This window comes from Urocitellus parryii, chromosome 1 (assembly GCF_045843805.1).
Source record: "Urocitellus parryii isolate mUroPar1 chromosome 1, mUroPar1.hap1, whole genome shotgun sequence".
In the NCBI taxonomy this organism is placed as follows: Eukaryota; Metazoa; Chordata; class Mammalia; order Rodentia; family Sciuridae; genus Urocitellus; species Urocitellus parryii.
Window position 1 is genome coordinate 94,131,714 of NC_135531.1, and position 27,312 is coordinate 94,159,025.

A 27,312-nucleotide genomic window follows, 5' to 3' on the forward strand; every position below is an offset into this window, starting at 1 on the left:
TCCTTTTGATTTCCATTTGACTGCTTTCTATGAGCCCACGCCTCATCTTCCCCTGTGCACATGTTTACCTGATACAGCAGTGCTGCGTGTTGTACATACTTGGAACAACTAGAAATACTGTACTTCTGTACCAACATTGCCTCCTAGCAGAGAAGTGTGTGTGTGACAAGCCAATTCTCCAGGCGTAACCTAGGTGTGAGACTAAAAAATTCTCCTTATTGACTTAAATTTGGATAACGACAAGGTGTGAGGAATGGTGGGCGGTACACGGTGTATGCTTGGATGGGGTAAAGCTCCACTGACCTGTAGGAGATTGTTTTTAAGTGGAATCCATTTAAACTCAAAACAGTTATGAAATGAAGAACATGAAGCTGTTTCTGTATTAATTTTATTCCAAAGGACCTACAACTTAGGTGAGAAGGTTATGACCAACCAGATTAAACTCTACCCACATCCTATATATTTTAAGGTCTAAGTTTAACTGGTCAGCATTTAAATGGATTGGAGCTATTAGTATATAAAGTGTGATGGGCTTTGTTCCCAACTTCTTTTACATCTCCCTGCCCCTTCAACCTTCGTCCTTTCAGCCCCTTTCTCCATATTCTTTGGTTTGTATGTGGTTTCTCAGTTAATACATAGCTAATAGCTCTTATTTTTCTTATGTTTTTAACTGCTTAGGTCTATTTGGATGTAAGGGTGAAAATTCATTTGATGGAAATACTTGTGTATATTTAAAGACCCAATTGCTCCTCTGGAGCTTGTACGTTCAAGAATGATTAATCTGTGTAATAAACTGATTACTACAGTCATTACATATAATTTTGTGTGAATAGGCTTTTTGATTTTAAGAACTTTGTCTAGCTGAGATTAGTGGTGGATTTTCCTTCTCTCCTGAAATGTTTTCATTGATAATGGTTGCATTTCAAAATCATGAAACAATTTCAGTTTACCTAGAAAAAAGGACATCTTGAGCAGTTTTATTGAACAAAGAGAAGCATAAGCTTAAAAGTGTTTTCATGAAACGTATGTGCAGCATTCCAGGAACATGACTGTTAAACTAAATAAGAAATTTTCTTTATTAATGAAACTAAGCTGCATCACCAAAACCTTGTGACATTCCCTTGGTACATAGGCCATAAAACACGAAGGCGATGCTATTTGGTAAGTTAATCCTCTGTGATTGTAATTTTAGAAGAGCAACTTTGACCAAACTTGAGCACAATCTTGTATTGGAGAGTCTACATAATTACTTTGCACTAACATTTGTAGGATGTTCATCCAGTTTTAAATTGTACTATATGTGGCTTTTTGAAGTCTTCCCTTGACTCTGGTAAAATGTAGTTTGAAACTTGTAAACAACTGTATTTGCCAGAAACATCATGTGTGTGAACTAGGCAAATTACCATTCCCCACCCCCCTTCTTTTCCTAATTTAAATGTAAACCAGGCCAGCCTGAAGGCCTTGAATGATGCTCTCTAGCCATCAGGTTCTTTAAATGCATCTTTACACTCTTGCACAAAAATTGAGGAATAAATGTCCACTGCTTTTGGTTTTAAACTTGGTCCACCTTGTCTTATCTCTCAGTGTCACTTCTCCATCTTAGAAAGAACCTACCTGTGATACAACCTAAAACCCTCTTTAAGTTCTGCATCTTTGGATGCTGGCTGCTTATAAGCATTTCAAGGGTGCTTATTAGCATCCTGAACCTTGTAGAATAGGTGTGGGAAAGGAGTGAGGATGGAACCTAAAATCACCCTATTTAATACCATGGGAAGGTGGGAATTTGGTTGTGGGTTTTTTGTTTTGTTTTGTTTTTTTGTTTTTGAGGAGGGTTGTGAGGGTTTTTTGTTTGTTTTTGTCCAGTTTTGGGGATCAGGCTCAGGGCCTTGCACACTTGGCATATGCTAGGAAAGTGCTCTGTCACTGAGCTACATCCCTAGCCTGACAAATTTATCAGTTTTTGACTTGCTATTAACTCTGCTGTTGACTATGGGTCAGCTGCATAGATCTTGAAAGCCTTCTTTATTTGCCTCTCATCTAGTGGTAAAAAGCAACCAGTTTATTACCACTTATTAGATCATAATGAGAATATTTTCACAAGGGTGCTGTAAAGTATTTTTGTGCTACATGAAAGCTGCCATCCTGGTGTGCAGGTGCCAGATTAAAGGTTTGGATGGTCACAAACAACATTAAGCTCTTGAGTGAAATTTCATTTAGTCTTGCTCATTTGAGTATTATACACATTTGGTTCAGTCATGTGCATGTGCCTTGCCCAGAATGAAGGGCACCTTTGCCACTCAGAAAAAACGTGTTACTCAGGGTGGTTCTCGTCTAGGAGCATGTTGCTCTGTGGCTTTCTAAAGCTAGTTTGCAGCAACCTTGATTATCTTCAAGCAATAGTTACAAGGGAATGTTAGTGTATGGGTTTCCTTTTGTTTGCTTATTTAATAACAGGTTGAAATACTTTGTCAAGTTAGAGTTGGATCAGTTTCTTTTGGTAAAACTAAATCATTTCAGATATTTGCATGCTGTTATTGGCCAGCAGTCAAAGGGAGCATTGTCCTGTTTGTTTTTCTTTCTTTGTAGTGGATATTCAACCCAGGGGTGCTTTATTATTGAGCTACATTCCCAGTCTTTTTTATTTTTCATTTTGAGACAAGTTCTCACTAAGTTGATGAGGCTGGCCTCAAACTTGTCTCTGTTAGCCTCAATATCCTGGATTATAGGCATGTGCCATCTTGCCTGGTTTGTCCTGCAGGTTTCTACACTTTGCCTAGAACAATGACTTGGAAGGGCTATAGGGATGGGAATGGTGGGAAATTCTGTAGAGAAGGAAAACTCGATGGTCAGAGAAGGGGACCTTTCTCTGCATTGACATAGCTAAAAAATAGAAGCGTTCCTTTTCCATTTCCACCTGCTGCAATATTCTACTTTCTAAGTGATTCCTCTTTGCCTCAGCAAGTTACTTTGAAACCTAGCTGGGTTGTCAGGAGAAATGGAATACTGCTTTTTTTGGTACTAAGGATTGAATGGGGACAGGAGGGACTTAACCACTGAGATATATTACCCAGCCCTTTTTATTTTTTATTTTGAGATAGGGTCTCACAAAGTTGCTGCTTAGGGCCTTGCTAAATTGCTAAGGCTGGCTTTGAACTTCTGAGTGTCCTGCTTCAGCATCCCAAGATGCTGGGATTATAGGCCTGTGCCACTCTGCCCAACAAAAATGGGTTATTTCTAAAGTACAGTTAGAATGCTTATAAACATTGTCTGCAATTAATGTGAAATGCTGGCTTTTTCTGTAGTGCTCCTTAACATGCCATGATGAGGTTTTAATAGAAGAAGTCTCTTCTGTTTCTGGTCTTCTGAATCAGGAATAGGCATCTTTATTACCCCTACAGCAAATTTTGTCACTGGTGTTAAGAATCCATCTTTGTGCTATGCACGTACTCAGATGAAAACTGGCTTCCTCTAAGTTCTCTTTACCTCACAGAAGTCTTCGTAAGCCTTTAACTGACACTGTAACTTTACTTAGCCGAAGCTGGTATAGTGGTACATGTTCAGGGACCTCTTAATATTTCCAGATCGATTCCTGGGCTGAGCTTAGAAATAGGAAAACTGGCTGGGCACAGTGGAGTGTACCTGTAATTGCAGGTACTTGGGAGGCTGAGGCAATAGGATTGCAAATTTGAGGTCAGCCTGAGCAACTTGGCAAGACCTGTCTTAAAATTTTTTAAAAAATAATAAAAAGAGCTGGAGATATAGCTCAGTGGTAGAACATCACTAGGTTCAATCCCCAGTACTATGGGGGAAAAAATGAAAGAAATAGGGAAACTGTTCAGGAGATCACATTGTCAGGGTTAATATTCATGAAATAGTTCCCTTATATTTTTCTTAGTCAATATAAGTGGAAAGGTTTAGACTTACTTAAAGCCTTTAAGTCCTTTAGCCTTATATAATACTGTTACCAACCAGCTTTTACTTTTTCTCAGTGACTGCTCTTGGGGTGGTTGAGGCCAGGTCAGACATTTTTTAAACAAATGACCATTTTTATTTTTTAAATATTTGTGGGGCTTTATCTGGTCAGAGGCACAATATAATCGGCCTCTTAGCAGATGTAAACTATAAAAGAGCTTGGATTGTAGCTCAGTGGTAGAGCACACGTGTGAGGCACTGGGTTTGATCCTCAGCACCATATAAAAATAATGAAGATAAAAACTATGAATACCATCTTCCTAAGACAGCAGTTTAGTAGCCATCTTCAGGGCTGGGAATGTAACTTGGGGCAGAGTGCTTGCCTAGCATGGGTTCAATCGCCAGGACTGCAGATAAATACACATATATGTTCTTTGATTAAGTGGTTTTGTGTTGTTTGCATATAAGCCTACTTGTAGAATAGGCTTTTCCAGGGCTGGAGTGCCTAATTGCCCTACATTGTACTATGGAAGCAAATGGTTGTCAGACATGTTGATGCTCATCAGCGACTAAAGGATAAGGCAAGGGCATTGCAAATTTAAGGCCTGTCTCAGTGATTTAGTGAGACCTTGTCTCAAAAATGGGGATGTAGTTCAGTAGTAAAGCACCCCTGAGTTCAATTTCTGGTACTTTAAAAAAGGGGAGGGGGCTGGCAAATGATTTACCACTTGTGGAAAAACAAGAAGAAACAATTGAATGCCCAAGCTAGTTGTCCTATGCTGCTACTATACAAGGAAGAATAGCAGCAGCTTTGGTGAATGTACCGTGTTCTCTTTCAGACTTAAGATTTGAGGGGGAATAGTGGCCATTTCCCCAGGCACATTTCTGTCTATCCTAAGATAGGTGTTCTCAATGTTCTCCTATTTGAACCTAAGAGGACTACCACCCCCCATTGTTTTTGGGGGTACTGGGGATTGAACCCAGGGCCTGGTGCATGCTAGGCAAGAGCTTTACTACTGAGCATATCCTCAGTCATTTTCATTTTGACACAGGGTCTCACTAAGTTGTCCAGGCCAACCTTGAACTTGTGATTGCCTTCCCTCAGCCTCCCTAGTAACTGCGATTACAGGCTTATGTCCCTGAGCCTGACTAGTACTTATAAATCTTGAATCCTTGTGAGTTGTTTGTGTGTATGTTTGGGAGGGGGGGTGCTGGAGATTGAATCCAGGGCCTTTGCATACGAGGCAAGCACTCTTCCAACTGAGCTATATCCCCAGCCCCCTTTGTCTAATATACTATGCATTGAACCCAGTAGTACTTAACCAGCCCTTTTTGTTTATTTATTTATTTTTACAGTGGAGTCTCAGTAATATTGCTTAGGACCTTGTTAAGTTGCTGAGGCTATGTTTGAACTTACAGTCCTCCTGCCTCAGCCTCTTAAACCACTGGGATTACAGGCATACACGATCCAGCCACAAATCTTGAATCTTTACAGGTATCCCCCTGCCCTAAATTGCAGGGCCTCTAGGGAATAAAAGTGAGTGGGAAGGGCTGGCGTTGTGTCTCAGTGGTAGAGTACTTGCCTTGCATGTGTGAGGCACTGGGTTCAATTCTCAGTACCACATATAAATAAGTGAATAAAATAAAGGTCCATCAACAACTTTAAAAAAATTTTTTTTAAATGGGAGGGTTTAGTTATGTTAACCCTAAGACTAGCTATTCCCCAGATTGCCAGCTTTCTTAGGTTTTCCATAGATAATGAGGTGGCTTTGGAGGGTTCTAGAAACAGCCCACAAATACAGTCAGACATTTGGGCTCCAGAACCAGCACCGTACCGTGTCAGAGGTAAGAGAAGTTTGTATGCTTAAAGTAATTGACAAAAGTTGATAGCAGGGGTGTCTGGAGCTTCCCCCAACTAACCCAAGGAACAATACTGGTATGGTTCATCTGGATAGTTTCCCCTCAAGCCAGGGGGAAAGTGTGGCCATCTTTGAAAGTGTGGTTACCTCAAGGATGTTTTGTAGAGTTGAGGGGAGCTATTCTTGTTTTAGAGGTCATTCAGGGCTTCCTGCTGCAAAGTGATTAAAGGATCTCTGGAAACCAAGACTTTCCCAGACCTGCCAGTAAAGTTGAGCTTTTTGGAAAGATGGCTCCAGTTCAGCTGTGTCCTCCTTTGTAGGAAACACCGGGAGGGCATTTGAGAAGAGGTTGGGGAGGTTGTGGTGCATTATTACGAGTAAGGGGGCAGGTTCTCCGCAGGTGGATTCAAATCTCTAAGCCACATAGAAAGGGCACGTTTGAAGTTTTAGACTTATATTATACTTGGAGGTGGTGGGGGAGAATTGCCCTGTCACATTGGGTCCCTAGGTGGTTTCTGCTCATTCTGCCCCCAGTCCGGTCCTGACTCAGGTGACAACTGGATGTGGTTACATTTCAGTGCCTGCAGGTGGATTTATCAGGTAAATACAGGTGCCATTTACCAGGTTGGGGAGTGAAGGTGGCCTTAGTTTCTGAGTGGATGCTAGTACCTGAGTGGCCAGCAGAGGGCAATGATGACCCATAGCTTTAAACAGCTGTAAAGTGTGCAGTCAGTGAATCTGCATGGACAGAACCTGAGAGGGGCTTTTGTTGGGGTGGGGAGACTTCTGGGCTTGGCTTTTGTTTGGTGTGTCAGTGACCAGATGAGTCAGTGCCTGGTTCAGTCAGGTTCTAAGAGAACCTTACAGTGAGGAAAACAGGTTAGTGACTTATATTCCACCCAGAGGCCTACCAGTAGTAGCAAGCTGTTATCTTCTGTCTTACCTCCTTATGGCTGTTGTAGACTGTGTGTGAACAGGCTAAATGTTGTCCAGGCGGGGCCATTATCTGCAGGTTACATGGGAGCAAAGACCTATCCATTGCTTCATATGAATAAGGGGATCCATATTTTTGGTACCTACTGAAGCAGGCAGTCCCTGTGCCCACACCAGACTAACCCAAGTCTTGCCTATCTACCTAGTCTAGGCAACTATGACATAGTTTTTCTAGATCCTGAGGATGGAGGCCTGGAGACAGGAGGAGAAAAGCAGGGCTGGTGATAGTGCCTGGGAAATATTCTTGTGCATTTCAATCTAGTGTTCAGGGGAAGGCCCCCAGGCTCCCCAGTCTTCCTGCCCAACAGCTGTGAGCCCCCAGGGCCACCACCCGGAAGCCAGCTGCCTCTTCATGGGGAATTCTTTGAAATTCTAGGCTTGGCCATCTGGGTATGCAAATATCTCCAGATTTGCTGAACCCACCAAGTGGCTGCAACCCAGGCAGAGCTGTGAGAACTACACTACCCCCAGATGGGGAAAGCTGCCTAGGGGCTGTTGGTGCCTGGAACACAGGGCTTTGCCTACTGATAAATTCTAGGGAGGGAGGTCATGGGAGCTCTTCAAGTCCTCATCTAGTTCCTAACCATGTAGGGGATTTGCAGGAAGCTCTGGACTGAAGAAAGTCCCTTGAGTAAGGAGGAAACTCTCCAGTCTAGCTTGGCTGAAGGGAAAAACTCTTTGACTTCCTACCATGCCAGACCCAGGCAATAGAACAGATGCTTAAGCATCTCACAGTAGGGCTTGCAGCTTGGCCCCCAAGCCTGCCCCTGGGGCTGATTATCTGGCTGCTGCAGGAGAAACGTGAGTTCTAGTGGGTGGGAAGTCAGGGTCAGGGTGGAAACTTACAGAGGAAGCCACAGAGAATGTGGCTGACAGGCTCCAGACCTGGAATAGCATAGGGCAGCATGTGTGTATGTGCGTTATATGTATGAGTTCAGGAGCTTGTGAGAGAGAATTGTGAAGGTGGACATTTCTTAATGATTATGCATAAATCAGGTTAGTATTTAGGTACTGAACCCAAGTCAGTAGTCTGAAGAACAGGAATCAGATCTGGGTTTAAACCATAGGCCCAAGGCTTTTCAGTTGTATGATCTTAAGCAAATCATTTTTCTGTCTTTTTGATTTTTCTCATCTAGAAAATTGGTACTTGGCCCCCAGCTTGGTCCATAAGCAATACTTTTTTGACTGTTAGCGTTTGTGGGTTCTGGGAGGGTAGGTAGGCATGGATGGTGGAATATCTTTCCTGGATAAAGCCAGAGGTTTGTCCTTCTTGGAGCTGGACCAGCTTCTTGGACATCCAGGGACCTGGGATAGGCTTTGGGGCCTACAACTCACATCCCCTAAGACCTGCAAGAGTGTCTGCCCAATGAATAGGGTAGTAGGCAAATGACATGCTTGGCTGGCATGTGTGTAGCTGCCCATCCTGGTGAATAAAAGCTGGGAAGGAGGGTAGTGGGAGAATTCACCTCTAGGCATGGAGTTGGAGGTGCTGTGGAAGGAAACCAGATCTCCCCTGTTTCTCAGTCTTTGCTGAAGGGTTAAGGAGAGAGATAAGTTAGTGGTTGATTGTAGCACCCTAGAGTCAGCAGCCTTGCTGTCCCCATCCTAGTTTAGGGACCCATTTCTCCTCACACATTAGTCAAGGATGCCCTCTGGGGGGGAGGGTTCTTGGTTTAGTGGGCAGGACTTGGCATCCAGACACAGGTTAGGGAATTAACCAGAGTCACAGCTAGGCAAAACTAAGGAATGTTGGGAGTCTAGCCCAGACCTTTAGGGGGAGCTCCCAGCTGCAAGACATTCCTGGAAACCCCTGGGTGGGCCCAGATCTTAAACTGGAGGAAGTGAGGGCTAGAAGTCCAGCTGTCCCTGCACTGGAACCACTCCAGGGTACACTGAAGGACTAATGATCTTGGCCCTGCTTCCATTCACATGCACTCCTGGGAATGGGGATTGGGGACATGCTGAGATCTGGGTCCAGCCAGTTCCTGCTTTAGATGTGGAATGGGGAAGGCCTTCGCAAGGACTCTCAGTTTGTCTTGTTGAAAATGAAGGAATTGTCAGAGGGACTGGCTTTAATTTGATAAAGCCGAGAAACTTATTTTGGAGGCTCTGGTATCCTGAGTGGGTGACCCTTGTGGGAGAAATGTTGTATATTCCACAACCTTGTGGGAGTAGAAGGAAATTAGGCCAGTAGTATGCACTAGTTGAGTTGTACCTGGTGATAGATTGGGGGTGTTTCCCCACCAAGAGCCAGAGCCATGGCACTCTGCTGCTTGGGCAAACACTGCTGCCCTGGGGGAAGGGGGTCTGGGCTGGGTTGGCTGTATATTGGGAGAAGTGAAAATGTGGCCTGCTATGCCAGTGAGTGCAGTAGCCTGAATTGTGTTTGTGACACTTGAGTTTCTTCCCAGGTATATGTAATAGCAAAATTAGTTTTGCCACTGGGGTGAATCTGGTTTCCAGAGAGGAATGGACCAAACTGGAAGTGATGCCAAGTACCTGCAGCATTATGTAGATATGACTTAGTAATTTATAGCCATTAATAGTGTAACCCAAGACCCCCTATGTGTTGAGTGCTTACTATGTGCCTGGCCCTGTGCTAAACACTTTACTTGCATCATTCCTGTGAGAACCCTTGGGTTTAATGCTCTTTTGCCTATGCCACAGTGCTTGTGTCATGTGAGGTTGAGGGGAACACAATTGTATTTGTGTTGGGTATGCAAACTTTATCCTTATTTTAGTTACTGGGGTGTACCTCATAGCAGGAGGTGCCCCTGTTGTATATTATCCTTGGGCTCTTAATCCCTTTGTGTTGTATAGTGTGAGACCCAGTCTGACAATGTTGATGGGTGATGTATAATATGGGTATGTGACTTTTTTGCTTTGTTGTGCAGGCAGAGTTGTGTGATTGAGACCGCTAGTGGAGTGTTTGGCTTATTCTGTGTTCTGGTGATTTGGTGGGTGTCTTGTGATGGTGTGAGGCCCTGTTGTGTGGTGTACTGGTTGTGTTATAGCGTGACTGATTGTATGTTGAATCCTGTGTCATTATTATATACCTGTGACCCTGTTGTATGTCCCTGCAAACTAGGTGTTTGGTCCTGTTGTGTTGTGACTTCTATCAGAGACTTGTGTAACTGTGGTAAGTGTGACTCCTTTGTGATGTTGGTGGCCCAAGTGATATCTCCCTGTACAGATTGTGTCCACAAGACCCTGCAGTGCCCTTTTGTGGATCTCTTGTGTTTTTTGACCTCGGCCACGAGTGCCCCCACTCCTGCCGGCCGCACCGCCCCTCCCCCGTGCTGTCCGCCCGCGCCGTGCGGCGATCGATCGCCATTGATTGTCCCTGACGAGCTGCTCCACTTTCCAGCCAATGTCAGGAGGGGGGATCTCCGCCGCCCTGGCGGTGTCATTTCCACACACTCCCTGGGCTGCCACCACAACGGGCGCCGCCAAGAGCCGGCCTGGATCGCCCGGAGCGCGGACTGGACCGCCCACATCCTGGGAGGAAGCCCCCGACGGCGCGGCCTGACCCTTCATTGCTGGCCTGGCCGCCCATTTCCCAGGATGGGTGGGTGGATGTTGTCCCCAAACGAGTTTGAGCTGTCTGGTCTGGGGTGGCTGCTCCCTATAGGTGCGCCTGCCTAAGTGACAGGGTGGGGGCCATGCCGCTTCCGGCTGATGGAGGCGCCAGCGGGCCAACGGGCCAGCGTAGCCACCCAAACAGATGCTAATGATTTTCCAGGAGGCGCTGGTTATCTCTGGCCTCAGCCGGCTGGTGTGCGAGACCTGGGCCCAGCCAGACCTTCTCATCCTCCCTTTCATTCCAGTGACCCCCACTAAATGACCAGTTGGCCCCAAGTGTACCGTGAAGGTCGCAGGCTGCCCCGGGTGTCTCCAGAATTGTGACTACGTGGAAATATTTGCTTCTTGTCCACTCTGTATGCTACTGTCTTCTTCTGAATGTCTTTTCAAAGAACCTCCACCACCATACACACACCCAAGCATGGGAAACTGAGGTCCGAAGAAGTGCGCTGCCTGAGGTCACAGGACCCCATCCCTTGCTCAGTTGAGTGGGTCACTCTCTGAAAACCATCCTGTCGGGGACCAGCAACCCCTCCCCCTCAACACCCTCCACTCCCCCACACACAGGGGACGGAGCCAGTTTCCAGACTCCCCGGTGGAAGTGCTGACGTGGCTCTGGGCAGCTGTCTGGGGCCGGGAAGCGGGGCAGATGTCACGCAGCCCAGGGGAGGAGGCGGCTCCGCGGGGAAGGCGGGGAGGGTGGGCAGGGCCTCTGGCCAGGCGAGACTGCCTCCTCCCCCTCTGGACCTGGCTCACTTCTGTCTGGAGCTGGGGCACAGCCACTGGGCTAGGCTGACACGCCTCCAAGACTAGCTGCAGCTCCTCTGTGTGGCTACTGGCAAGTGCTGCAACCTCTCTGAGCCTTTCTGCTGGAGAATAACAGCACCTGCTATGAATGGGTATGATCCTCAAGTGAAAGCAGAGGTGTGTAAAGGCCGGGCCCAGTGCCAGGCACATTGTTCCTGTTCAATAAATGTCAGCTATTGTTATTGTTGTCTTTGCAAGTGGGAACTTGGTGTGTCCAAAGGCAAAACTGAGTCCTGAGAGTGCCAACCATCTTCAGAGGTCATTACAGCCAGTCTGCTGCCTCACTGCCCCTGGCTTTCTACAATTCTCATGCCTATCTAGCTTTGTGCCTTCTTACTGCAGTGTCAGCCCCTCTTGGCTCTGCCTGCTGCCAAGCTGCCCCTCTCCCCGCCTCTTATCCGTGTGGTTCCCTCCTATCTGGCGGCCACATTGGGTCCCTGGAGCAACACAGCCCCCCTGGGAACAGCAATCGATGGGGCGGAACAGCCTCCCTGACAGATGGACCCACGGAGGCTGGGCTGCTTCAGCAGAGCTCCCTAGGAAACCAGAGACAGGAGCTGAGCCACCATGGCTGCCTCCTAAATAGAAATGGGAGGGGGTGGAGGAAGGAGGAGGAGGCCTGAGCTTCCAACCAGCCATCTCCAGGCTGGGGCAGCCCTTTGGGGGTGGGCTTGAAGCAGGGCAACCTTCACCCTTTTCCAAAGGCCCAGAATCCTTGGTGCAGGGAGGGCTTTGTAGGGTTTGCCTGAAAGTCTGATGTGTGAATCCCCCTCCATTTACAAATGAAATGCTTTACCAGGTCCATACTTTTTCTTATATGTCCAGAGGCTGGCATGTGGGTAGGTAGGCAGGCTGGCAACTTAACACATTTCTAAGGCCACAAGGGGTCTTTGAAGCCAGAGTGGCAGAATTAGGCCTTCTCTGCCTGTAGAAGGTGAGAGATGATGAACCTTGGCCCCTTTATGGAAGTGGATGGCTGGGGGTGGGTGAGGGTGGGTAGGTGGAAGATACCTCCTATTTCCATCCAGGCTCCCAGATTAGTCATGGAAGTTCCTCCCAGGGTTTAACCCAGGTCTCGAAACCTCAGCACTACTGACACTTTGAGCCATAGGACATTTTATTCTTTGTCCCGTACATTGTAGTATGTTTAATACCTCCAGTCTCTAACCATTAGATGCCTGTAGCAGCAGTGTTGTAGAAAATGTTTCCAGATATTACCAGATATCCTCTGGGAGATTCTGTAGTTCAGGACCAACCCTCTGGAGGAGATAACCAGGACCCCATGGGGATGCCAAAGATCTGCAGTAGCAGGGGAGGGATCTTCTAAAATAGCTTTGTCCCCAGCTATCTCGAGTCCAGAAGTGTGGGAAATATCTCATACCCCTGGCTCTAACTGCCAGGTTGGAGCATACCATGCTTGCTTGAGATGGCAGGGCTGTTGGCGTCACTGCTCAGCTGTGCCAGGCTTGATGCCAACATCTCACTGCTGAGACTACGAGTCATGGAAGTGGGGGGAGGTAGACGAGGTCATTGGGCTACTTGCTACCTAGGTGGCCTTCTGTTCAGCCATCTTGAGATGGGCCACCAGCATGGATGATTAGCCGCCTCCCTTCCCCTGATGCCCTGCCAATGTCTGCTGCCTCCCTCTAGGTCACCGCTGGGGTAGGGATGGGGCTGACAGGACTCATAACCAGTGGAGGCTATTGCTATAATGTGGGTTGGATAAAAGGTACTAAGTATCCTAATCTGCAGCCCTTGAACCAGAGGACTGAGGAGGGGACTCCTTTGAGTCATTCTCCTTTTCCCACCCAGGCAGGCAGGCAGGGAAGGGAAAGCTCTCTGGTGTACAGTGTTACTGTTGTGAAGTCCCTACTTCTGTCTAACCTACTTCCTTCTTCCTAAAGCATCAGCCCTGTACTGGCCTGCATGCTCTGCCCTAGCAAAAACAGTGCCCAACATTGAGGTCAGGGTGTGCCCTCATTCCTGGGGAAGAGAATTCTCACCCATGGGGAAATCTCAGTCAGAATACAGGTCAACCATTGCCTGGGTGGATGGACAAATGAGGATGCCTAAGTGGACAAGGCTGGGGAGATAGGATTGGTGCCATATCATACCACCCACTGATCCCAGCACCAGCCTAGGGGTCCCAGGGTAAGGAGGAGGGAATGGCTGGGGAGGTGGGCAGTGGCTTTGTAACCAGAGATGGGCTTGGCGGGCTAAAGCACCGCTTGGGGCTAAGGTTTAAAATAGCGCCTCGGCCTGGCCAGGATCGTGTTCGGGTCACCCACAAGGCAGCATGGCTACCACCATCCAGCTCAGGTTTCTCCACTTCTCTGATGATTTGGCAGTGGAGGAGGGGGCTACTCTGGTCTCTGGAAGGGGGTTCAGGCACTGCCACTACAGATTCCTGACCATGCACTGGCCTCCCATACGCAGCCCCACCAGAAGACACAAAACTTGTTCCAACCATATTCTGATGGCCTCCCTCCACAGTAAACATTTAGCACCAACTGGGGGCCAGACACTGGGCAGGGCATGGGGATGGGTAAGGTCTTATCCCTGTCTTGGGCCCCAGGAATGCAAGAAGGGGTGGGTGATCAATATGCATCAGGGATCCTGTCCCAAGGACCCATGTTTCATTTATGTCCCAGCCTCACCCTGAAAATTCTAGTCTTGAGGAAAGCAAGAGGAAGAAACGCACCCACAGGCAACAGCAAGAGAGAAAGTTAAGACCTTAGGTAAGCCTTCTACCTGAGAACAGGAAGGTAGCTACAATGAGGAGGAGAAAATGTCTTCAAAAGCTAGCAATCATCCTAGAGCTTAACCTGGGAGGTTCATAGCCTGTTTCCCCTGTAAGGAGTGACCCAAGAGAATGATCTGGTACCCTCCATCCTCTCATGCCCAGGCAAAGGCCTGCCAGTTTATTCCGGTAATGTGTCCACATAAGGTACCCATTTCCTCAGGCTAACCCAAAGAATAGGGAGATAGGTCAGGGATATTAAGAGGGAGTCCCTTTAGTTTTTCAAGGGAGGAAGATACCCTGCTACTCCCCATTATGTTGTTGGAAAGTAGGAGAAAATTAGTTCCAACAATAAAAAGCTTTATCTACACCAGTCCCTTCTGCTCCACTCTTCCTTACTAGTTTCTGAGTCCCTGGATAGTGGCTCCTGGGACCTGGCAGGTGGGGGTTCTCCCTGCCTTTCCCTTCTTCCTCAGTTCTGGGTCACAGTGGGGGAGATGGTGACATAGGAGGCCAGGTCAGTTTAGGACCATGTGCCTTCTAGATGGAGCAATGGCCAGTCCTCCTGACAGAGCTCACATTTATCTAAAAAATCATCTTGTATATCTTAATGATTTCTCAACAGCCCTGATTGAAGCATGCCTAATTTAGTCATGCCGTAAGTAACTTTTTATATTTCCTTAGGGAATCATTTCACTTATGAATCTTTTCTGAATCTGCAATCTCGATTAAAAGTTGATGTTGTTTTTTTCTGTCTCCTCTGCTTCTGAGATGCCTCCCTAGTGAAAAGGGTGGCAGCAGCATCAATCCTCCCTCATTGGCCTGTCTGAAGAATTCTTCCTGGGGTGGGGGGGGCAGCTAAGCCTCCCTGGCCATAGCATGTGGAGGATGTGAGCTAGGGAAGGGGCTCCCAGAGAGGCGGCACACTAGGGGACATTGATAGTCTCTTGCTCATACAACCCCCCATCTCCCTACTCCTATGGGGCCCTGAGCAGTATTATATTGGGGAGAGGGCTTGTCCAGCCCCTCTAGCCATTAGGGTGTCTCCTCATCTATTGCTTAAGAATTTGAGAAGGGGATGGGCTGAACCCCTTCAAGGATTCAGCTCACAAGTACAAAACTGGTCCAAATCCAGGTCATCTTCCTATATAGCTGCCATAGTCTGGGTAAATTACCTCCCTTTTTTTTTTTTTTCCTTATCAGCAAAATAGGAATGAGTTGCTAAACAGATTACCTACCAAGTAGGTAAATTGTTTTAATATAACTCCTCCACGAAGGCAGCCTTTATTGTCCCCCCTCACCCTCAGGACCCCAACACCAGGAAACAGGTTAGAAGAATGTTGAGGATACTCTCCCAGTTCTGAGCAGTGTCTATTTCTCACCCCATTCATTATCTAGTCCTGGTGACACCCCAGGTGGAGTGGGTGGGACAAGCATAATTATCTGCTGAGACTTGAGTCTTGCCCAGGGGTTCCCCCAGAGGGCCCCCACCCATTCCAATGTCTGGCTCTTTCCTCTGAGAAACAAAGGTCAGGGATACAGCACAAGACAGGAGGGCAAATTAGATTGAGAAGCTCTCAGAATTTAGAGGGAAGGGCCATTCCCTTTGAAATGCCCCTCCTCCTACTTTTGATAGTTGGGGGAAGGACTTGCCCAGGTGCTGAGACCTCTGACTTCTGGTGTGGGGGGTACTCAGGCCAGAGTCATGGCGGGGGTGGAGCCCAGGGGACCCAGTGGCGGCTCTGGGAGTTAACGATTTACGAGGGGCCCCTTCCTGAGGCCTCCCTCCTCCCTGGCCCAGCGGGCAACCCGTGACTGCCCAGGCAGCTAGACACAGAACCAGTCCCACCAGTTCAAAGAGCAGTTCATCCTGGGGCCCACCCCTTGCTCTTCCTGAGCACCCCATTTTGTAGAGTCTAAAGAGGAAGGCAGAGGAGGGGTTGGTGGACTGGGTGTTTGGGGCCCCTACTCTGGTCCATTTTTGGAAGTCCTGGTGGGAAGAGCATTTAAAACCGTACTTCAGCCCCTGGGGCCAGGTAGCTGAGAGGCAGCAGAGCTTCAGCAGGCCTCCCCCATACTTCACTCCATCTTGCAGGCCTTAGGCAAAGCACTTTCAGGCCAGGCTGGCTTCTCAATGCCTAGGCATCCTCCTGCAGGTCTAGGACCTTCAGGTTTGAAACATGCCCTCTCCTTCCCCCAAGGCCTCCTCTTCAGTTACCTTCTCTCCCTTCAGCAATGTTTGCCTTTCCCTCTTCATGATGAGGGGGGTGGGGTGGGGCTTGAGCTACAGCTTTGGCCTCTGGGAGCACTCAGTCCCATTCCCACAGCACAGGCAGCTGAACCATGATTTTGTCTAGAGAAGCCAAGGGTTACTGTCAGGGGCATGATACCCTGCCAGATTGTCCTTACTCCCTCTCCCACCTCTACATACTGAGTTCCTTGTTCCTGGCAGACGATGTGAAGCTATATCTATGGTTGTCTATGGCATGTATGTAACTGTGGTTGGGCATGGGAAAGTGTATGTATGACGAGCCAAGTGTGATTTCTGCTCTTTCCCAGGCTTTTTGTGTTGGGGCTAGAGTCCCCTTTTGCCCCACTCCCTTCCCTTCTGTTTACATAAGGTCAATGCCAGGCATGAGCCATCAAACTGATTGCTCAGAAATGGGTAAGTCTGGACCACTTGGGAGACAGACCTATGAGGGTGTTTTTTTTTTTTTAATTGTTGTTTTGTTTTGTTTTCTGGTACTGAGGATTGAACTCAGGGGTGCTTAACCACTGAGCAACATTCCCAGCCCTTTTTTATATTTTATTTAGAGACAGGGTCTCACTGAGTTGCTAAGTTCCTCACCAAGTTGCTGAGGCTGGCTTTGAACTTGCAATCCTCCTGTCTCAGCCTCCTGAGCTGCTGGGATTGCAGGCATGCACCACCACACCCAGCTCTGACCTATGAGCTTTTTGAATATTCCTTTTAGTTACACAGCTCTCTTGCCCCTTCAAAAATCATGGGGTCAATGGTGAGGGAAACCTAAGGTCCAGTGGTTACTGTGAAGGCTGAGACCCCAAAGCCCTGGGCAGTTAAGCCCCTCCCTGCTTCTGCCCATATTGGAATTTTGACTGAGATCACTGTCCAGTATGACCCCATTGAAGACTATCCTGTACCCTGTCCTAGCAGGCAGGGATGCCAACACCCTTGCTTCCATCCTTGAGACCATAACTCTTAAGACTCCTCTCTATGCAGCATTTCTGGTCACTGGATGTTTAATCAGTCTTGGCCACTAGCTGATACATGGCAGTTGTAGAAAATGCCTCAGACAAGGCATAGATTGAAATCCTTGTTTTGCTACATTGTAACATTGAACAGGTGACGCCTGAGGATTAAATAAGTATGTGCACAGAAAGCAATTAATATGGTGCCCAACACATAGTAAGTGCTTAGAAAGAGGTAGGCTATAATTGTTATTATTTGACCTACCTAGAGCCAGGCTTCAGGTCTTGGGCAGTTTGGTAGCCTCAAAGAATTTTCATTGATTGTGGCAGTGGAGAACAGAGGAGCAAATATAAGCTTTTGGGGGGTTGGGATATATGCCAGTGGTAGAGGATTTGTGTAGCATGTATGAAGCTCTGAGTTCAATCCCCAGTGCCATACACACACACAAAAGCTATTTTAGCCAGGTGGGGTGGCACCCATCTGTAATCCCAGTGACTCTTGGAGGCAGAGATAGAAGGATTACAAGTTCCAGGTCAGCCTTAGGCAATTTAGTTAGACCCTATCTCAAAATAAAAAGGACTAGGGATGTAGGTCAATGGTAGAGTGCCTGTGGGTTCAATTCTCAGAACCAAAACAAAAATTTCTCTGCAGTATGGTCACTGTGGCCATAGGAGGGGACAAGGGGCCCAAAGCAGGCCAGAGTATAGCTATGCAGTGCATGCACTTCAAAAAGGCACCTAGCTAAGGTAGCTAGGAAGGCTAAAGGGCAGTCCACGGGCCTCTTGCATAGGTTTCTATATATGTTCTAAGTGGATGACTTTTTCTAATTTGTACAAATGCTACTGGTGGCCATGTAGGCATGGCCCAAACTCAGGCTGGAATTGACACAAAAAGCTCCCAGTGGAAGTGATACATGTGCTGTTGGTCTTCAATGGAGTTTATGGGGTGAGCTCTTCTAGGCAGAGGGATGAGCACATGTAAAGTCCTGGGAATCTGCAAGAGGGCCTTGGAGTGTCTGAGAGGACTGCTGATATTAAGTGGTGTTGGTCAGCAGAGACCTGGAATTGAAAGGAATCATTTGGGAGTAAGGGGCTTGAGCTGATTCTGTGCACTCTGGGAAGGCACTACAGGATTTGATTCAGGTGAACTCCTGGTCAGATCTGTATGGGAGAAACCTCAGGAGCACAGCAAATCTCAGGGTTAGAAAACAACATCAGTGTAGTCTCACTTTTTTCCTCATCTGAAAAATGGAGATGATATAAGAAGTTAATGAGATAATATACCTTAACTGTTTAGCACAATGACCTACTGAGGTAGGGTAAGGCTTTATAAATGCCAGACATGAATTTTATCAGCAGGATTCAAGAGAGCACCATAAAGCTGGGAGGTAGCTCAGTGGTAGGGTGCTTGGGGCAAGGCCCTATATTCCATGCCCAGCACTGCAAAAGAGAACAAGAAAGAAGCACAACACCAGCACTCCTCCCTAGAAGACAGGGCAGCTGGGTACAAGGACTCTTGCTCCCCAAAGGTGCTGGAGACTTGAGGAACTGGCATCCTGACTTGAAGTTTGAATGATTACTTGAAAGAAGTCAGCAGAGAGCCAAGTGTGGATGGCCCAGGCCTTTAATCCCATCGACTCAGGAGGCTGAGGCAGGAGGATTGCCAGTTCCAAGCTAACCTCAGCCACTTAGCAAGACCCTGTCTCAAAATAAAAAGTAAAAAAAGGACTGGGGATGTGGCTCAGGTTGAATGCACCTGGATTCAATCCACAGTACCAAAAAATAAAAACACCTCAGCAGAAAGTTTAATAACGATGTGAGACAAGCATTCCTTTTTGGAGGTAGAAGAGGGGTAGCAAGTCAGAGTGACTTCTCTTCTTGGGGAAAGAGGATAAGGTTAGAATGGTTTCCACAAGGGCAAAAGCCCCCACCTCATCCTTCCTGGGTGCCCTCTGCTTGTCTCAACGTCCATAATGGAGAGTTCTATGTGGATAGCTTTCACTTGACATTTCCTGTCATATTACATTTTCCATATTCTGGCCCTGTCCTCCCTTGTTCCCATCTGGGTTGAACAGGTAAGGGTCGGGGTCTCCACGGTTCTTGATTTCCAGGAGAAGGAAAAGGCTACAAGATTCACCCTCTGAACTGGGACTGGTAATTGTCATCATCGCTTCCCTGAGGAAACCATTACCATTGGGATCACCTGGTCTTCTTCCACTGTAGCCCGTAGACCTTCACCTTTGTAGTTGGGTGGAGGTGGGAATAAGGATCTCAAAAAATGGATAATGTACTCCTCTATTGTGATGTATGTAAGAAATAATAAAAAAATAAATTTTTAAAAAAGGATAATTAATAATAATTCCCTAATGGGGTAACTGTCTACCATCCTCCCATGGATCCTGGCATTAAGCTTTTTTTCAGGCGTACAGAATCAGGTTCTGCATTTTTTTTTTTATTTTTTTTTTATTTTTTAGTTCTCGGCGGACACAACATCTTTGTTGGTATGTGGCACTGAGGATCGAACCTGGGCCGCACGCATGCCAGGCGAGCGCGCTACCGCTTGAGCCACATCCCCCAGCCCCAGGTTCTGCACTTCATATCAGGTTTCATGGGTTTGTAGGTTAGTTTCACTTTTTGAGTCCTAACTCGGAGGCCTGCTTTTAACTCCCAGGAAACAGGTCCTTCCTCACAGTTTGTGCCTCTGCTTTCCCTGAAATGGTAGATGGGAGTGGATTAAGTGCTAGCCATCCTAGAGGATCTAGACCTGTGATTCTGCTTCATTTTTCCCCGTATGCTCAGTGACAAACAGTGCCTGCCCTCTCAAGGTGAGGCCCAGAATATCTTTAAGCAGTTTAGGGGTGAACATTCAGGGGTATACACTGTCTTAAAATTGTATTTCCAAACCAAGAACCTTAATTTTTACTCACATGGTATGTTTACTTGAGGTGTCTTTGAAGAAGCCTGCTGGAGAGGTGGAGAGAGGCTAAATGCCTCACCTAAGGGATATATATATATTTTTTGGGGGGAGGGGAGTGGTACTTGGAATTGAACTCAGTGGTGCTCTACTACTTAGCCAGCCTTAATTTTATTTTGACATAGGGTTTCCCTAAATTGCTGACATCGGCCTTGAACTTTTGATCCACCTGCCTCAGCCTCCCCAGTGGCTGGGATCACAGGCCTACCACACCCAGCAAGAAGTCATTCTTTGACACAATAGTTAAAGAAGAACATTTCAGCATTTGTGCAAGGAAGGAACTGGCTGGGAGGGGGATATCCCTGATAACTGGGAAGAGTCACTCCTTGTGGCCTGGGATGTCAGAGTGGGAGAGGCAAACATTCCAGAGGAGTCTTGCCCTTTTACACCACCCTCACCCCCAACAGGTTTGAGCTTCAAATCCACACTTAGAAGGCTTAAAGGTGGCTGTCGGCTGCTACTCCAGGGGGACACTGACCATGGCCTTTGCCCTGGCTGGGAAACTGCCACACAGCACAAAAGGAGAGAGGAAGCTGCAAGGTGGGAGCAGGTTTCGCTTCTCCCAGGGAGGCCTGTGGCTGAGGCACCCTGGCTGCAGTTAACTCCCTGTTATCTGTACCCCAATCAAGCTCAAACTGTAACTTTTAACCAGAAGGAGGCCAACTTCTCCAATGCATTGCCCACCCCACCCCCACCAATCCCGAGAATTGAGAACTTCCACTTTGGGATTATATACAGTTTAGGATTAGGAAGGAGTCAGGGCCTTGCTCTATAGGTCCCTGAGAAGACATCTGCAGCTGTAGGATTAGCCCAAACCGGGCAGATGAGGGGTGGTGAGGGTACTGGAATAAGTACGAGGATATACCCACCCAAATCTATGTTTTGGGTGGGCGTTTATTCTGCCAGAGCTGAGGTTTCATTCTCTTTTAACCAGTATCTATTGAGCCCAGCTGTGTTCCCTGCACTGTTTCATGCTCAAGAGTTCGTAGGCTCTTGAGTCCCAAGCCATTACAGTGTCATCACCTTAACCCCAGGGCTCAGTAGGTTGGGCTGGCACCAGCCTCCCAAGAAACAGAATGTCCTTTCTCAGATCAGTTTCCTCACCTATGAAATGGGAACAAAAATTCCGCCCCTTTTTTCTCAGTGGACCTAGTGTCTATTGAATTACAGGAAGGTGCTCTGGGAAGGGTATGGTCTTTGAACACGCGCCTAGGTTCCACAGCCCTGAGCCAAAAGTCCCCAGCCCAACGCACACCTAGTAGGGGAGGAGGTGCTGTCTAACTCTCTCGATCCTTGTAGCTTCTTGCCCCGCTTACCAGGGGGCAGAGGACGGCAGGTTTTCTCGAAAGGTGTGTTTCCAGGCCCAGGCATCACAAAAGGGAGAGGCTTTTTTTTTTTTTTTTTGTAAAGTTGCGCGAAAAAAGGGTGAAGCAGGGAGCGCGGGGAAGCTGAACCTAGGCGGACCTCGCCACGGCGCAGGGAGCTCCAGGCGCAGCGGCTGCGGCTCCAGCTCAGAGCCTGCGGCGTCCAAGTGGCCAGAGCTGCGCTGGGAGGGAGGCGGCAGGAGGAGGGAGGGGAGCCGAGGTGGAGGGGGGGGGAGGGAGCGGCTAGTCCGGTCCAGGTTTTGCCGGCAGCCCCCGGGCAGCGTTCAGAGCTCCTGCCCGGGCGGGCGGGCGCGCGGCGGCGGCGGCGGCGGCGGCAGAGGCGGCGAAGCCTGAGCGGGGATGTAGAGGCGGCGGCACTGGCGGCGGCGGTGGCGGCGAAAGCAGGCGTTTGAGCTGAGCAAGAAGAGCAGCGAAGCCTCATAACCCAATAGTCCGACCCTGCGTCCCAGCCCTGCCCAGCCCGCGCCCAGCATGCGCGCCGCCTGCTGAGTCCGGGCGCTGCACGCTGAGCCCTCCGCCCGCCGCGCCGCGCTCCGCTCCGGGGTGATTAGTTGCTTTTTGTTGTTTTTTAATTTGGGCCGCGGGGAGGGGGAGGAGGGGCAGGTGCTGCGGGCTCCCCCCCCTCCCCGCCTCGGGCCAGCCGCGGCGGCGCGACTCCGGCTCCGGACCCAGGCGCAGCGGGCGGCTGGAGCTGAGCGCACCGCGGCGGCAGTGCCCAGAGAGGAGCGCAGCTCCCCGCCCCGCCCCTCCCCCTCGGCCTCGCGGCGACGGCGGTGGTGGCGGCTCGGACGACTCCGAGAGCCGGTAGGTGTCGGGCCATGGCCCTCCCCCGACCCCCCCCCAGACCGGCCCCCTCCCCTTCCCCGCCTACCTCCCTCTCCTCCCCCGGGGCTCGGTGCGCGGCCGGGGCCGGAGTTCGCTGGAAGTCGGCGGAAAGTTTGGCTGCGCGGGTTCCCCCGAAGTTCAGGTGCGGAAAGCTAGGGACGGGGAAGGAGGGGTCCGTGTTTGGGAAGGGCGGGGGGCTCCCGCAACCGGAGCCGCGGAGCCGCGAAGCCTGGGAGACCTAGCGCCGGTGAACGTTTGGTGGCCGCTTCTATACCCAAGCCTCCCCAAGCTGCAGTATGCTCGGTCGCAGATCACTGAGTTCAGACAAAAAGAGGGGTTTTAGGGTCGGGGACGGCGGGCTGGGCGCCGTGGAATGGGGTTGGGGCTTTTCCTGAGAGGTGCCGTCCCCTTCCAAATCACTCCAGATCGTGGGCACTGGGGTGGCGGGCGCCCCGGGGTCCTCACCTCTTGGTGTTTAGGTGGGCGCTCCGCCTGCGGGGGTGACTGCTTGGAGATCTCTGGCGTGCATTCCCCGCAGCAGACCCCACTCACAACCCTGTGTTTGGGGGCGATGGTAACTGCCCTGAGCGGCTTCGACCATGCGTGGCTGAGCCTCCCCCTCCTCTTGGAAGAGGCGGCGGCCACTTCTGCATTTCCCCTCCAGCTCCTCGCCCCCGCTGCCCGCGGGGTGCCTGGCGGGCTGATCAAGTTTGACCTTTTTTTTTTTTTTTTAATCGGTGAAAGTATCACCCCCACTTCCACCGTGCCCCGCAGCCTCTCCCTCCCACCACAGCGATGGGGAGCCTTTCGGGCTGCCTCCCAAGCCCCGCGTGGGCTAAATAGCGTGCAAAGCCAGGGAGGGAGAATGGGGGTTTTCCCCTAGCTGCAGGGCTGTTGGAGGGGGATGCGTCCCAGGCTCCTGCGGTGCAGCTCTGGCTCCGAATTTACCCCTGAAGTTCTGCCCGAGCCCCCCTCCCCTTCGCTTCCCCGGAGCGAAGGGCTGAACCGCCTCGAGAGGAATGTGTTAATTTTCTGACTGGGGGAAGTTGTCCTCGCCCGGAATGGGCTGTTTTCCGGCGGGGAGCGCGGGGTGCGCCTGGCTTTGTTTATTTGTAGGATCGACAGAAAGTGAGGGACCCCAGTTTTTAAATGGGGGTCCATCTCGGGACCTGTCAGAAGAGCTGAAACATCCAATGAGAGAGCAAGACCTCTTTTTTTCCTCTTCTCCGAGAATCAGAAGGGGTACACGGAGTTTGGGTTAGTGCCATGGGCTGCAAGGAGGCACCAGTGGATTTGGGGGGGTTCTGTAGTGACTCATCCTGAAAGACCTGCTCTCTCTAGTCTCCTGCGACGAGGGTCTGAGATTCAGCAGTTTCACCCTCTTTGCCCCCAGGATCCTGGGTGGTCCAAGAGTCGCATCTTTGGATTGGGGGCTGCAGAAAGGGGGGTCGTCCCGATCCCCGCCTTTCCCTGCGCCGCCGGCCCTGTTTGCAGCCCTCGGTTTTGTAGTGGGCCCAGCCCCACCCCGCTCCTGGCGTTTGCTCTGGAAGCTCTGGGGAGGGGGGCGTGTGTGATCCCTCCGTCCTCTCCCCCTCCGGAGCCGCCCCAGGGCCGCCGGCAAACAGAGTCCCTTTCAAGTTTTCCGCTGGGGCCGCCTGGCGGGGGCTGCAAACACAGTCGCTGCGGACTTGTTTGGAGCGCGATTTGAACGCCCGGCGCCACCTCAGCTGCCCCTGGCAGGGGTTCGGTCCCTGAAATTAGGAGCATTTAAATGAGATATTTGGGGGATGTTACTTGCCTAAGATTGACTTGTCCTCCTCCTGAAAGACCCCCCTCCAACTGCTGCTAGGAACCCAGAAACTAGAACCTGAAGCACCTTCCAATCCCGTTTTCTGAGATCCGTGAGGGGAGACATAGGGCGCTACCTCCCCGTAACGGCCGTGGTGTTGATTTAGCAGTTTCCCCGAGATGAGAATCAAGCTGGAGCTTCTGGGGGGGGGGGGAGTGGCCCGCTTTGCAGCTGTCACCCCCCTCCCAGAACGAAATTGTTCTCTCCCCTTGGGGAGGGGGGAGAGGGGGTTGACAGTCTAATTTTTTTTCCCCCCTGGAAAGGGGTGGGAACAGCTGAGGGAGGTTGGCCTCTGCATTTTCAGTCAGCCCTGGGAGCTTGGTTGATATAGCCCCCCTCCCCATCTTGGGACTCTCCAGGAAGCCCTGAGCCAGCCTTGAGCCTCCCTCTCCCCCAAGCCACTTTCCTTTCCAAGGTGGAGGCAGAGAGGTTCCTGTGCAGAAGACAGAGCCTTGACTGGCTGGCCGGCTGGCCGGCTGACTGACTCTTGGTGGCTTATTTATGTGTGTTTGGGCTCAGTTGTTTTCCCGGCTCAGCAGGTGACCCTGGCCTGGGCCTCCTATCTCTCCTGCAACAGAGCCTGTTGACTTATCCGAGGACCAGCGGCCTCCTCTTTATCACGTGAGGCCTGGAATGTCCACCCAGCCTGGCTGGGTTAGGCTACGCGGGGGAAGGGGAGGGGACTGTTGGGAAGGGTTCTGCATCCAGGGCCCAGGATGGCACAAGCATGCTGTCTGTCCATGTGCTCCACCATGACCCTCAACTTTTTGCCTCTTTTCAGCTTTTTGCCTGTCTTTTACCCTTTTGGCATGTGCGAAACTGAGGCCCATAGAAGTCTGGGGGCAGGGTTGCATCTGGATAAAGAACCCACATCTGGGAATTTAGGACCCCACCTCCTATTTCATGGGAGGGTAGAATGGAGATGGGGGTATCCTTCAGAAAGAAGCGAATGATATATGCTGGGCAGAGGTCAGTTGACTTTTTAGGGTACAGAATGGGGTAGAGGTCTGGGGGAATATAGGTGAGCCAGACTCAGGCCTACTTCTAGAGCCCCGTGGTGACCAGTCAGAACTAGTTACCAACTATAATGCTCTGGAGCATACTTTAACTGGCTAGGGATAGGGCAGGCTCACTTATTGTTGTTATTATTGCTCTCTGCTTATATGTAGTTAATTTATTCATTCATTAGCCTAAGATATAAATGTTATACATACTATGTATTTCTGGGGGTGCATAATCACTGCCCCAACTCTGTAGGCATGTTCCGGGCAGAAGCTCCACCCCCTTCCCCGCCTCCTGGGGCCCTGATTGGGGCTTTCCCTTTTATTTTTTTCCCCTTGGGGCTCTCCCAATCCTGCCCCCACCTACTGGTCCCATCCTGGCCCTGTGTGTGTGGTTGTGTGTGTGTGTGTGTGAAGTGTTCTTGATTAAGTGTATTAATAGTTAAACTCTCACTCATAGCTGGAACTCACCAGACCACAAAAAGCCTCCCCCGTTACTCACGCGCTACTGCCCAACAAGAATATCCCACTAAAGTTTTTTTTCTGCTTCCCTTACTTCCCCCTCACTCTCTCTGACTCCCCCCAGTGCTGAGCCCACCCATCCAGGCTGAAGGCAGTGAGAAAGGACTGCCCCCTCAAAGACCCAGGAATCTCCAATCCTCCACCTGCCTGCTAAAGCCAGAGGCAATGTCAGCTGACAGATGAGGCTGTGTGGTACTAGTCAGTTGGTCTGCATTGTGGGACTGGATGGCCTGTGTGCTTTTATGACTCAGGATATGTGTGTTTCTAAGTTGTGTGTGTATGTCTAGAAATTGGTGTGTTGCATGTGTGTCTCAGGAGTCTGAGCATGCATGGATCTGTGGATGTGGGCTTGTGTAGCTGCATTATACATGTAAACCCAATGTATGTTTCTGAGTCTGAGATTGTAAATTGGAAAATTGGATGTGTCTCTGTGGATCTAGGAATGTATATTTTCTCTACGTGTGTGCCTGAAAAATTCAGAGAGTCTGGTTGTGGTTGTGTGTATTTGTGTGTTTTGTATATGCTTATAAATCTGGGAGTAAGCCTATCTAAGCTGTATGGGTCGTGGTCTGGGCCTTCAGTAGCTGGTAGCTATGTGTTCCTTTCTCTTTTAGTATCTCTCTCTGCCCCTCTGTCTCTTCCTTCCTGGTTGTTTGAGGCCCTGAGAAAGAAAGAGAGAGAGAGAGAGAGAGAGAGAGAGAGAGAGAGAGTGTGTGTGTGTGTGTGTGTGTGTGTGTGTGTGTGTGTGTGTAGCATCAAACCTCTTCTACCCGGCTCCCCCCCTCCCCAGTAACTGGGCAGCTTCCCCGTCTGCCTGCCTGCTGGGAGTTTTGGAAGCCATGGAGGGAGACAGGCTGGGGCCGGGGTGACAGCGCGTATCCACGGTGATGGCAGCCTGTGATTACGGGAATAAAAGGATTTTAAGGTCATGGGTGTTTTTTATGTCCCCCCCTTTGGTGGAGTCAGTGGCTGCAAAGGGCCACAGCTGTGTGTGTGTGCAGGTTGGAAAGTCTGCCCCTGTGAAAGTGAACATGGTTATGTGGAGCTTACCTGGGAGCATGAACACAAGCGTGTACATGCATGAGCAGAATCTGTGAGAGTGAGTATGCCTATCTGCCTGCTCCTCATGTGAGAGTCTGGGGGCTGCCATCGATTCCCCTGGGGGAGAATTCCTAGTAAAAGTTGCTCCTGGGAATCACATGAACCTGGAATCCTGCAGTCTTCTATATGCTGAGGAGGGCACTCAGGCCCCACCCGCTGCTCACCTGCGCCCCCTCCCTGAGTCCAGTGTCTCTAGCTGGATGCTGCCTGGGCCTAGTTACCTGGGCAAAGCCACATCTCAGGGTGTCAGTGCCCCTGGCCCAGCTCCAGCCCCTGTAATTGCATTCTGCCGCCTAATCCCCCGCCAGCTCAATTAGATCACAAATTCTTCTTCATTTCCTGCCTCTGATGCTGGCCTCCCTCTGGGCTAGCAGTGACTAGAAGAGAGGAGGGATCTTGACCCCCCCCCTTCTACCAGCACTAGAGGCTGGAGGGGGGGTGGTAATAAATTCCTGGTACATGGACCCTGGAGTCCAGGTTATATTTGAGGGATCAAAATGATGGGGCTCCATTGACCCTTTTTAGACCAGCTTCAGTATCCCCATTCTGGGGAAG

At 49.7% G+C, this 27,312-nt stretch overlaps 1 protein-coding gene across 4 annotated transcripts in view; it reads left to right on the top strand.

Annotated features, from left to right (window-relative positions):
* The first annotated feature begins 21,730 nt into the window (after positions 1-21,730).
* Cxxc5 (CXXC finger protein 5) overlaps positions 21,731-27,312 on the top strand; it is a 33,214-nt gene continuing 27,632 nt past the window's right edge. The window contains exon 1 of one of the 4 annotated variants that reach the window (XM_026401223.2): positions 21,731-22,263. The gene's annotated coding sequence lies outside the window, so the exon portion shown is untranslated. Of the gene's footprint in view, positions 22,264-22,320; positions 22,427-24,732; positions 24,755-27,312 lie in introns of those variants that run through there. The other 3 variants (XM_026401225.2, XM_026401224.2, XM_026401226.2) reach the window with 3 other exon arrangements.